The sequence below is a fragment of the Mugil cephalus genome, chromosome 5 (genome assembly GCF_022458985.1).
Source record: "Mugil cephalus isolate CIBA_MC_2020 chromosome 5, CIBA_Mcephalus_1.1, whole genome shotgun sequence".
Classification (NCBI taxonomy): Eukaryota; Metazoa; Chordata; class Actinopteri; order Mugiliformes; family Mugilidae; genus Mugil; species Mugil cephalus.
The window spans coordinates 28,709,847-28,718,116 of NC_061774.1; the positions used below are offsets into that span (position 1 = coordinate 28,709,847).

The following is an 8,270-nucleotide window of genomic DNA, read 5'->3' on the forward strand; positions in this document are numbered from 1 at the left end:
TTCTGGACAGAGATGTGTCACATAAAGACTGAAGAAAACTGAACCTCTGACACATCTGGAGACGAATCAAATCACTGTGTGAGGTCCTGTCATGTCCAGTAGAAACAGGGGAGAGGATGGACAGCGGCGTCCACATACTTCTGGCATTATGTCCTCAGACAGACTCAGGCTTCATCTGAGAATTTTGGCCTAAATGAGATTCAGACGCCCGACAACATTTCACTGCTACAGAGATGGGATCAAGGCCCCATGTACAAGTCTCAGGTAAAGTCAGGTCACTTTATTTCAATCTTACCTGCAGAATCCGGTCATAATACAGAGAAAATAAAAGTGCAGGAAGGAAGTTCCTGTTTGAATCCCAGAATAAAAGATACTTTCACTCAGATACTTGTTGAACAGCGTCTCTGGGCTGGTGGAAGCTACCTGGACGTCTCTGTTCTGACTGGTTTGTCTTTATTCTGGACATGCAGCCTCTCACTTAGAATCACATGTGAAGACAAAGACAAAAACACAAGAGTGAATTTAATGTAAAGTGTGAAAATAAGTGTGAACAGAAGTCAGTAAGTTTTAGAAAGTGAACTTCCCTCGTTACATCCGTTACATGGACGTATCAGAAGCTCTGTTGTTGCTCCCTGAAGAACCTGTTCTCCTTCTGTTCTTCATACACAAAAGAAGCTCTACACACTTTACACTGTGACAACAGCTTGTGAATGAGAGGCTTTCAGGGCCCATTCTTAATTCTATGGAAAGTTGTGAATAAATACAGACACTGACCTTTCACCGTGTCACACATGGGGGGTTGGGTGGGGGCATGGGGGGGTCCACTACAGTTTGGAGGCGAGAGATTCACTGTTGGTTTCCTCCTCGTCTGTCGCCGTAGTGACCGGGCTGCTTTGATCCTCCTCTCCACTACACCGCCCCCCCCTTCTGTTCTGAAACATAATGGATGGCGGCGAGGCAGGCGCAGCGCTTTGTTGCCATGGCGATGGCAAAGGAACTAATAACCTGGTGGAGAGCAGATAAGGTCCCGAACAGAGAGGGAGGGGGGCACAATGAAACACAAAGTGTGTGAGGGTTGTTTCTGCCGCCGTTCATTCGTCCATCGTTCACAGAAGAAATAGACGCACACCTAAAAAATGACATGTCCAGAGCAGCTGTCTCCAGTGTGGGGGGGGTAGGACCCCCACAGGGAACAGGAAAAGGCCCAGGATCATTTCATGTCATTATAATAATGTGGAAACAACATAGTTTGAACAAATGAGACGCGTTCTGGAATAAATTCTACATTTACATATTTATTTATTTTACATTTGACCTGATGTTCGACGCAGCGCATGATGAACACATGATAAAACCTAAAATAGTTTCTTTTACCAGTCACTCACCATGAATCTGCTTTCATATCAGTGACTACACGTCTGTTTCTCTACACACTGATTTAAACTGATTTAACTCACATGAAACAACCAGCGTGAACACAGGATGTTACAGGAACAGACGTCCAGTGACTCTGATGCTGATGTTCTGTCTCCTCTGTTTGTTTTAACCTTGTGTAACTCATGTTTACACCTTTACCACTGCTGCTTTAAAGTACAATTATACTTCTAACAATATTTTATCATTTTTTGTATTATTTAACTTTTAACTTTTATTTTAACTTTATTTTCTATTCTATTCTAAATGAGGCTAATGGAGGAGGAGGAGTCACTCTTTTCCTTCACCCCTTTCATCCCTTCACATCCTCTCCACATCTTCTTCTTTTATTCTCTATTTCTCCTTCACATCCATCCATCCATCCATCTTCTCATCGTCATCCCATTAAACTCCTGTGTTAGTCTCATTGTTGTGGTGTGGTATAAATAAAAAAAAATATTATAAAATATTTTAAATAAATAAAATCATTTATTTCTCTAACAGCATTTTCACTATTTTGTATGATTGTTGTTTTTTCTGTTTTTCTCAGAGTTTAAAATAAATAAATGCATCACTCTGACGTCTTGTATTCTCTATGAAACTATGACTTTAGGTTTATACACATCAGGTGTATTTACCTGAAGCATCGGTTCGGTATTGCTGATACCAGCCTGAATTTTACTCAGCATCAGATCAGAAAGGAAATGTGTGGTATGATGATCACATGATCTGCTCTGTAGGTGGAGGTTAACCTCATCACCTGCAGATTCAACCACGCCAGCGCTGATGACAGGATATTTACAGGTCTTTTAGCCAGCGGTCTGTATTTACTGGTCCAAAGACCAGGAGACGTTTAAACGCGTCAATGGGAGGAAGTTAAATATTTCCGTTCACGTCCCAGCTGATGAATTCTCTCAGATGTGGATGTGTTTTCTGTTCCCCAGCAGCAGAGATCAGAGCTGAGCGCTGCTTCGTCTCGTATCCAGAGTAAAACGATCCAGACCGCCGGCCGCCGCTCCTCCCTGTGATGTTACGTTAGACGGACTCACCAGTTCACCTCCAGCTGAGCTCCAGTCAGGACGACTGCTTTCAACCGCAGCTTCAAGCCAAACGCAGGACGGTCCTCTGAGAGCGTCGCCGTGGTTGGGAATGAATGATGAATGATGAATGAATTAAAGCCTTCTCTGCGGGGATGAGGAAATCCTCCAACATCTAAAGCTTCATTTATATATATATATATATATCTAAAAAGTCTTTAAAGCTCAATGCATTTTCATGAAGACATGTCACGTCATGCTCCGTCATGTGTGGTTCTGTTGTGTAGTTTGATGCTGTGTGTGTGTGTGTGTGTTAGATTTGGATGAATGTCCAATGTTCACGTCATCTTTAAACTTTAAAGAAGAGACGATAATTCATCTTTAAGGATTCAATCTTTTCCGTATGAAGGAGGAATGAAGTCACATCATGTTCTTCCAGTAAAGCAGTAAAATAAACACTGTGATGTTTAAATATTTTCTCTGACCCTGTTTTATTCTCTACGTTCATTGTTTTACTTCCTGTCTTTTTCCTCTTTGATTGGTTGATTGGTTTCTCCTTGTGGCTCCGCCCTCATTAGTTTAATTAGTCTCCCCAGCTGTTGCCTAATGTTACCTCTGTCCGTGGATCTCTGCATGTGTGGTTTCCCCTCCATCCCTGCAGGGCCTTAAGTTCTGGTTTTGTTGCCTGCTCCTGCCTCCTGTTACCTCCTGCCTCTCCCTTCCTTCTCCTGCAACTGTATGTGACAGAGATTTCACATCCTGAGGATTATTCTCCTAATTAGTCTGAGGTGATTTTAAGTGCATCGTTCTCGTCGAGGCTTTGACTGAAGCGGAGGTACATGATGGACATGGTGTCTAGCAGCTTCCTTTTACTTCCTTTAAATTACTATAAATGGTGCAGGAAACTGTCTTAAGAAAATGCATCGACGGTTTAGATTGTTTCACTGCAGTGAACTGAACGAGCCGCTGCTGTTACGCTGTGACACCGGGTCAGGAAGGCGTGTGTCGAGGGTTTCACTCTCTTCCAGCTCGATGCCGTTTAAACGCCGCTGTGACCTCTGAGGCTGAGTTTGTGTTTGTGCATCATGAGTGGAAGAAGAAAAACAATCCGACTTCACCTCTGCTTCGCATGCATGAAACCTGTTGATCTCTCTCCGTCTCTTTGAGCCCTTTATTGTCACCAGACTTCCTGCACGTGTTTGACAAACCATCTGCAACATTTGTTCCATCCAGAATCCGTCCTCACAGAAACAAACCAGTGTGACTGTTGATGGCTGATTGAGTGCAAGACAAGTAAAATGCGACGCTTTTTAGATCCAAAAATGTCATAGCAATTTCTTTGGAATATCAATTTGTTGCCTCCTACAATGGAAAATAAAACTTAATCCTCTGGAGTCCAGAATCTTTTTTGACTACCTTTGGTTTTACCTTTATATTTCATCTTAAAAACGGTTTGCACTGATTTATTTGGTTTCATACTTCAACCTCACCCGTGTCATTTATGACAAACTGGATGAACACGTTGCACCTAAAACCAGAGTAAAACCAACAAATCCCAGTAGGACAGTTCTATTTTTCACTGTGAAAACCACAAACATGTTGAACCAACCATTTTTAGAAATTACAATGTAAATCTAAAGTGTAAATTTCAAAAGCTTATGGACAAATTTAGTAAAGTTATTTATAACTATTTCCATTAAAATGCAGGAAATGTATTTAATTATGCATTGCAATTTGTGGACAACTATTTACAAAACTATGGTGTAACAATAACATGACCGCAATGTTCAGGAAAAAGTTCATTATTTATAATAAGTGTAGTTTTATTTGGCCATTTAACACAATTTGAAAACTAATCTATAGTTTGAAGTTTGCACTTTCTACAAAAGTTGAAAGGGAGACTCAGTGATGTTGCTGCTACGTCGTCTTAAATTGGTCATGTGATTTGGATCCATCGACTCCAGAGGATTAACGTTTTTGCACCTTGTCTCACATTCACCTTCAGCCAGAGCCAAACGTCTCCTAAATAAATCCTCTTCCATCCACTTGTCGTTTTACGGTAAATTCAAGACAATTTAAGGCTTTATTTACCTGGATTTAAGATATTTTAAGACTTTTTAAGGACCTACATGAATCCTGCAAGAGATATAACCTCCTGAGACCCTGTGTCCTCATATGGGGACATTAAGTTTTAGGGTTGTGGCTGCCTATCCTGCTCCAATTTAAAGTTTTATCCTCTTAACTAGATGCTAGCTGGTGTAAAAACACGATAGCGGGAATTCAGAGGATTCATTCTGAAGCTGATGAGGAACAAAACCTCATTACATTTTACAGTTGAAATTATTTATTTATGATTATTAACTTAATAAACTATAACTTACTAAGCGAATTAGAAAGTACGTGATTGAGAACATTTCATTATTTGCAATTCTGCTTTTGCACATGAAAAATTCCAAGATGATGTTTAGTTTTTGTAGTTTTTAGGTCCTTCTAATCCCAAAGAAAGAGAAATAGAGAAATTAAAAATGCACCAAACCAAACTAAAGCTCTGGTCTCAGGAGGTTAAACACGACAGCAAGAAAAGAACATTTAAATACTTTGAGATTTAAGTAAAATAAAAACATTTGGGTCCAAAATGTTGGTGTCTGGGTTTAGTTTCTGCTCAGTGGCGGCAGTAGCTGTGATAGATAGACGTGTTAATACATGGACAAAGCTGTATTAGTGACAAGAATGTGGAGTCTGGCGTTTGATGCATCTCTACTGAGACAGGATTCAGACGGCAGAAATATGCAGAATCACTCACTCTGTCAGATCTATAAGCCGGGCATTAGGTTTTATTCTGTGTTTATATCCTGTTGGTTCCATCAGAGCCGCCTCCATTCTCCTCACCCGTCCTGCCTCTCATGTCTCCCCCTCCAGGACGTCAGCCGCCACCAGACGCTTCCTCGCTGCTGATTCAGTTGCATTAACCTTGGAATAGAATAAAGTTATCGATTAACACAAAGCAGCGTTACCGTCTCCTGTGGTGTTTCCCAGGGCCCAGCGTTCATTCAAATCCACCCAGAAAAATAAAACAGAGGCACAGATATAATCCTTCACAGTAAACATAAAGAAAGTCTCACTTTTATTCTTCAGGCTGTTATTTTTCAGGCGGCCTCATCACTCTCACCTGTCACTCTGCACCCTGACTGTGTGATAGAAAATAATCTTTACAAAAAGAAAGCGAGAGGATGATGGAGAAAAGGGAAATGTCAAATATTCTCGATATGGCAGGAATTACTGAGACGGTGGAGTCTGTTTCTGACCTCGTAGGAGATGTGAGATGAGCGTTAGCGTCGAAGCGTCGGTGTCACGACCGGTAATCGTCCAATCTGCCGAGCGCCCGGTGGAGAGCGGGCAGCCGGCTGTTTGTTGTTGCTCAGGGTTACAGGTCGAAAGTGTGAATGATCCAACGCTGCAGCGAGCGTCGGCCTGATAGCTGATATCCACCAGCTTCCAGCTCATCTCTCTCACACACAAATCCTTTGATTTATAAACCGCATGAGGAGCGGAGGCAGCTGGAGCAGAAGATACAGAAGATCCTTACATTCAGGTCCATCCATAACCTCTGTAGCCATCACAGCTGCTCTCATTCTCTTATTCTTATTATGACATCAATTCTGGATTTTTTTTGGACCCAATGTAAACAGACATGAGGGAAAACAGCCAGACCGGACCATCCACCTCCTGCACCGACAGCAGATGGTGTTAGAAATGGTAAACAGTGGTAGGTGGCAACAGTAGACAGTGTTTATGTTAGTACATTCATCCTCCCCTTGCTTCACTTGTCTCTTTTTGATTTTTAATGCCTATGAGAATTAGTTGGATTCACCCCTGAAACTTCATAGTCATAGTCATAGCATTCATTCTTCTCACCTATAAGGAGCAAACACCGCTCAACTTTCCAGGATGGATAAGATTTAGTTGCATTTTATAAAACTCAGATCAGACACCTTTAAATGATCCCTGCAATAAATCTATATATCTTTCTATATCTAACCCGGTTTAAACCAAGACTAAGATAAAACTCTTCAGTGATTCAGACACATTTAAATCCCTGGGTGGGCTTGAACCGCCAACCTTTCGGTAAATAGCCGAACACGCTGAACGATTGTGATCGATGATCGATGAATCCAAAACAAGCGAATTCAGATCACTGCTGTTTCCATGACCGGTGTGTTAGCTCAACGTTCATTTAACGGGCTGGAAATATTCCAACATTTCTGCCAACGTATCTGGGCCTGAGTCGTCCATCGTCTTTGCATTCAAGCTTCTGTACTTACAGTAACATTTGACCAAACCTATGAAGGAAAAGGTTTCATGAATCTGAATATGAGGAACTTTTGTACAGTAACAGTAATAGTGTGTAGTAATAGTGAGGAATGTTGTGAATCAGTAAGAAGTCAGTAATTGTGGGACTTACTGCCCCTGTTTCCTTCTGTTCTACTGTTATTTTGAGTGTGATTCATTTCCCAAAATATTAGAAAGTTCCTGGATTTTGCCGTTCTGTTGGTGAGAGTCAAAGCTGCTAAAAATCAAAGACGACAAACCAGAACCTAGTGTCTGACCATGTGTAAATGAAGAAGTGATAGAGCCGTTAGTCAGGAGCTCATGTGATGTGGATGCGTCTGGATTAACTTAGAGAAACATTTCTAGGACTGAATCCAGTCGCCTCCAGGAGAAGGCAAGGAGAGACTTTAGGAAGCTGCAGAGGACCAACTCCAGGATAAACTGAGAGAGAGGAGTTTAAGGATGAATGGAAGTTCATCCTCAGTGTCAAACGCTCTGCAGACATCCACTGACATCCAAACACACCAGCGCATTATGAGAGAAAGAAACAGTAATCAGAGCGGCTCAACCTCTCTCCTCAGCGTTTTCCTCTTTCTTTCTGAGCTCCTCGTTCCTTCAACCCTCTATCCTCCATCCTCCATCCTCCTTCCTCCATCCTCCATCCTCGTTCCCCCGACCCTCTGTCCTCCATCCTCCATCTCCCACTCGGTGAAAGGAGCCGGAAATCTCTGAAATATTTAACGCACATTACAATGAAAAAAAAGGAAAAAGAAAAAGGTGCATTTATTTCAGCGCGTGTCTGAGCCAGAAACTAATGAAAAGATTCCCTGACTGTGGCATTTGAGGCCGAGGGTGAAGAGAAATGGAGGCTTTCAGTGCCGCTATTTGTTCACTGTATCAAAGAGCTGCAGACACTCGTCCTCCTCTTCCTCTGTCTGCTCTCATTTAGCCTCATCTGAAATGAGTTTGGTACTTACACGTGTAACTGTCCAAATTCAATTTTCCGTGGGTATTTCTAATGCAGTGCATATATTTAAAAAAAAAATGTATTTGCACACAAGCGAGAGAATCTGAATAGTAGCTGGAAAAGAGAAACTCCTCCAGTCGGGCTTATTACCCTCGTGCCTGGACCCGGGCGGGGAGCAATTAATCATATTTTTGCTCTGGGTTAGAATACTGATTTCCATCTACTGCACAAAGGAAATGTAATATTTTCAGAGCTGGAAATTCATCCAGCAGTAGGTACAGTTTGGCTCTGAGGCGTTCTGCTCCCCGCCGAGCCCAGCGCCATAAAATAATGTAAGAGGAGCTGGAAGACAGAAGGACTGGAGCTCAGCTGGAAATGAGCCGTCTGTCTGTCTGTCCTTTATTATTACAATACACCAGTGGAGGCCGTGCATTATCCACCTAAGGTCCACAATGACTCCCAGCCTCATTCAAAACACATTTTAATATGATAGAAACCATCAGCATCACACAGATTTACAATAA

General features: G+C 41.9%; 1 long non-coding RNA gene across 1 annotated transcript; it reads right to left on the reverse strand.

The window, feature by feature from the left end:
* Window positions 1-5,312: 5,312 nt before the first annotated feature.
* LOC125007667 lies at window positions 5,313-6,044 on the reverse strand. The gene is made up of 3 exons (XR_007112760.1): window positions 5,756-6,044; window positions 5,573-5,638; window positions 5,313-5,420 (listed from the first exon to the last, which is right to left on the reverse strand). It is a non-coding gene; the product is annotated as an uncharacterized LOC125007667 (long non-coding RNA).
* Window positions 6,045-8,270: the final 2,226 nt, after the last annotated feature.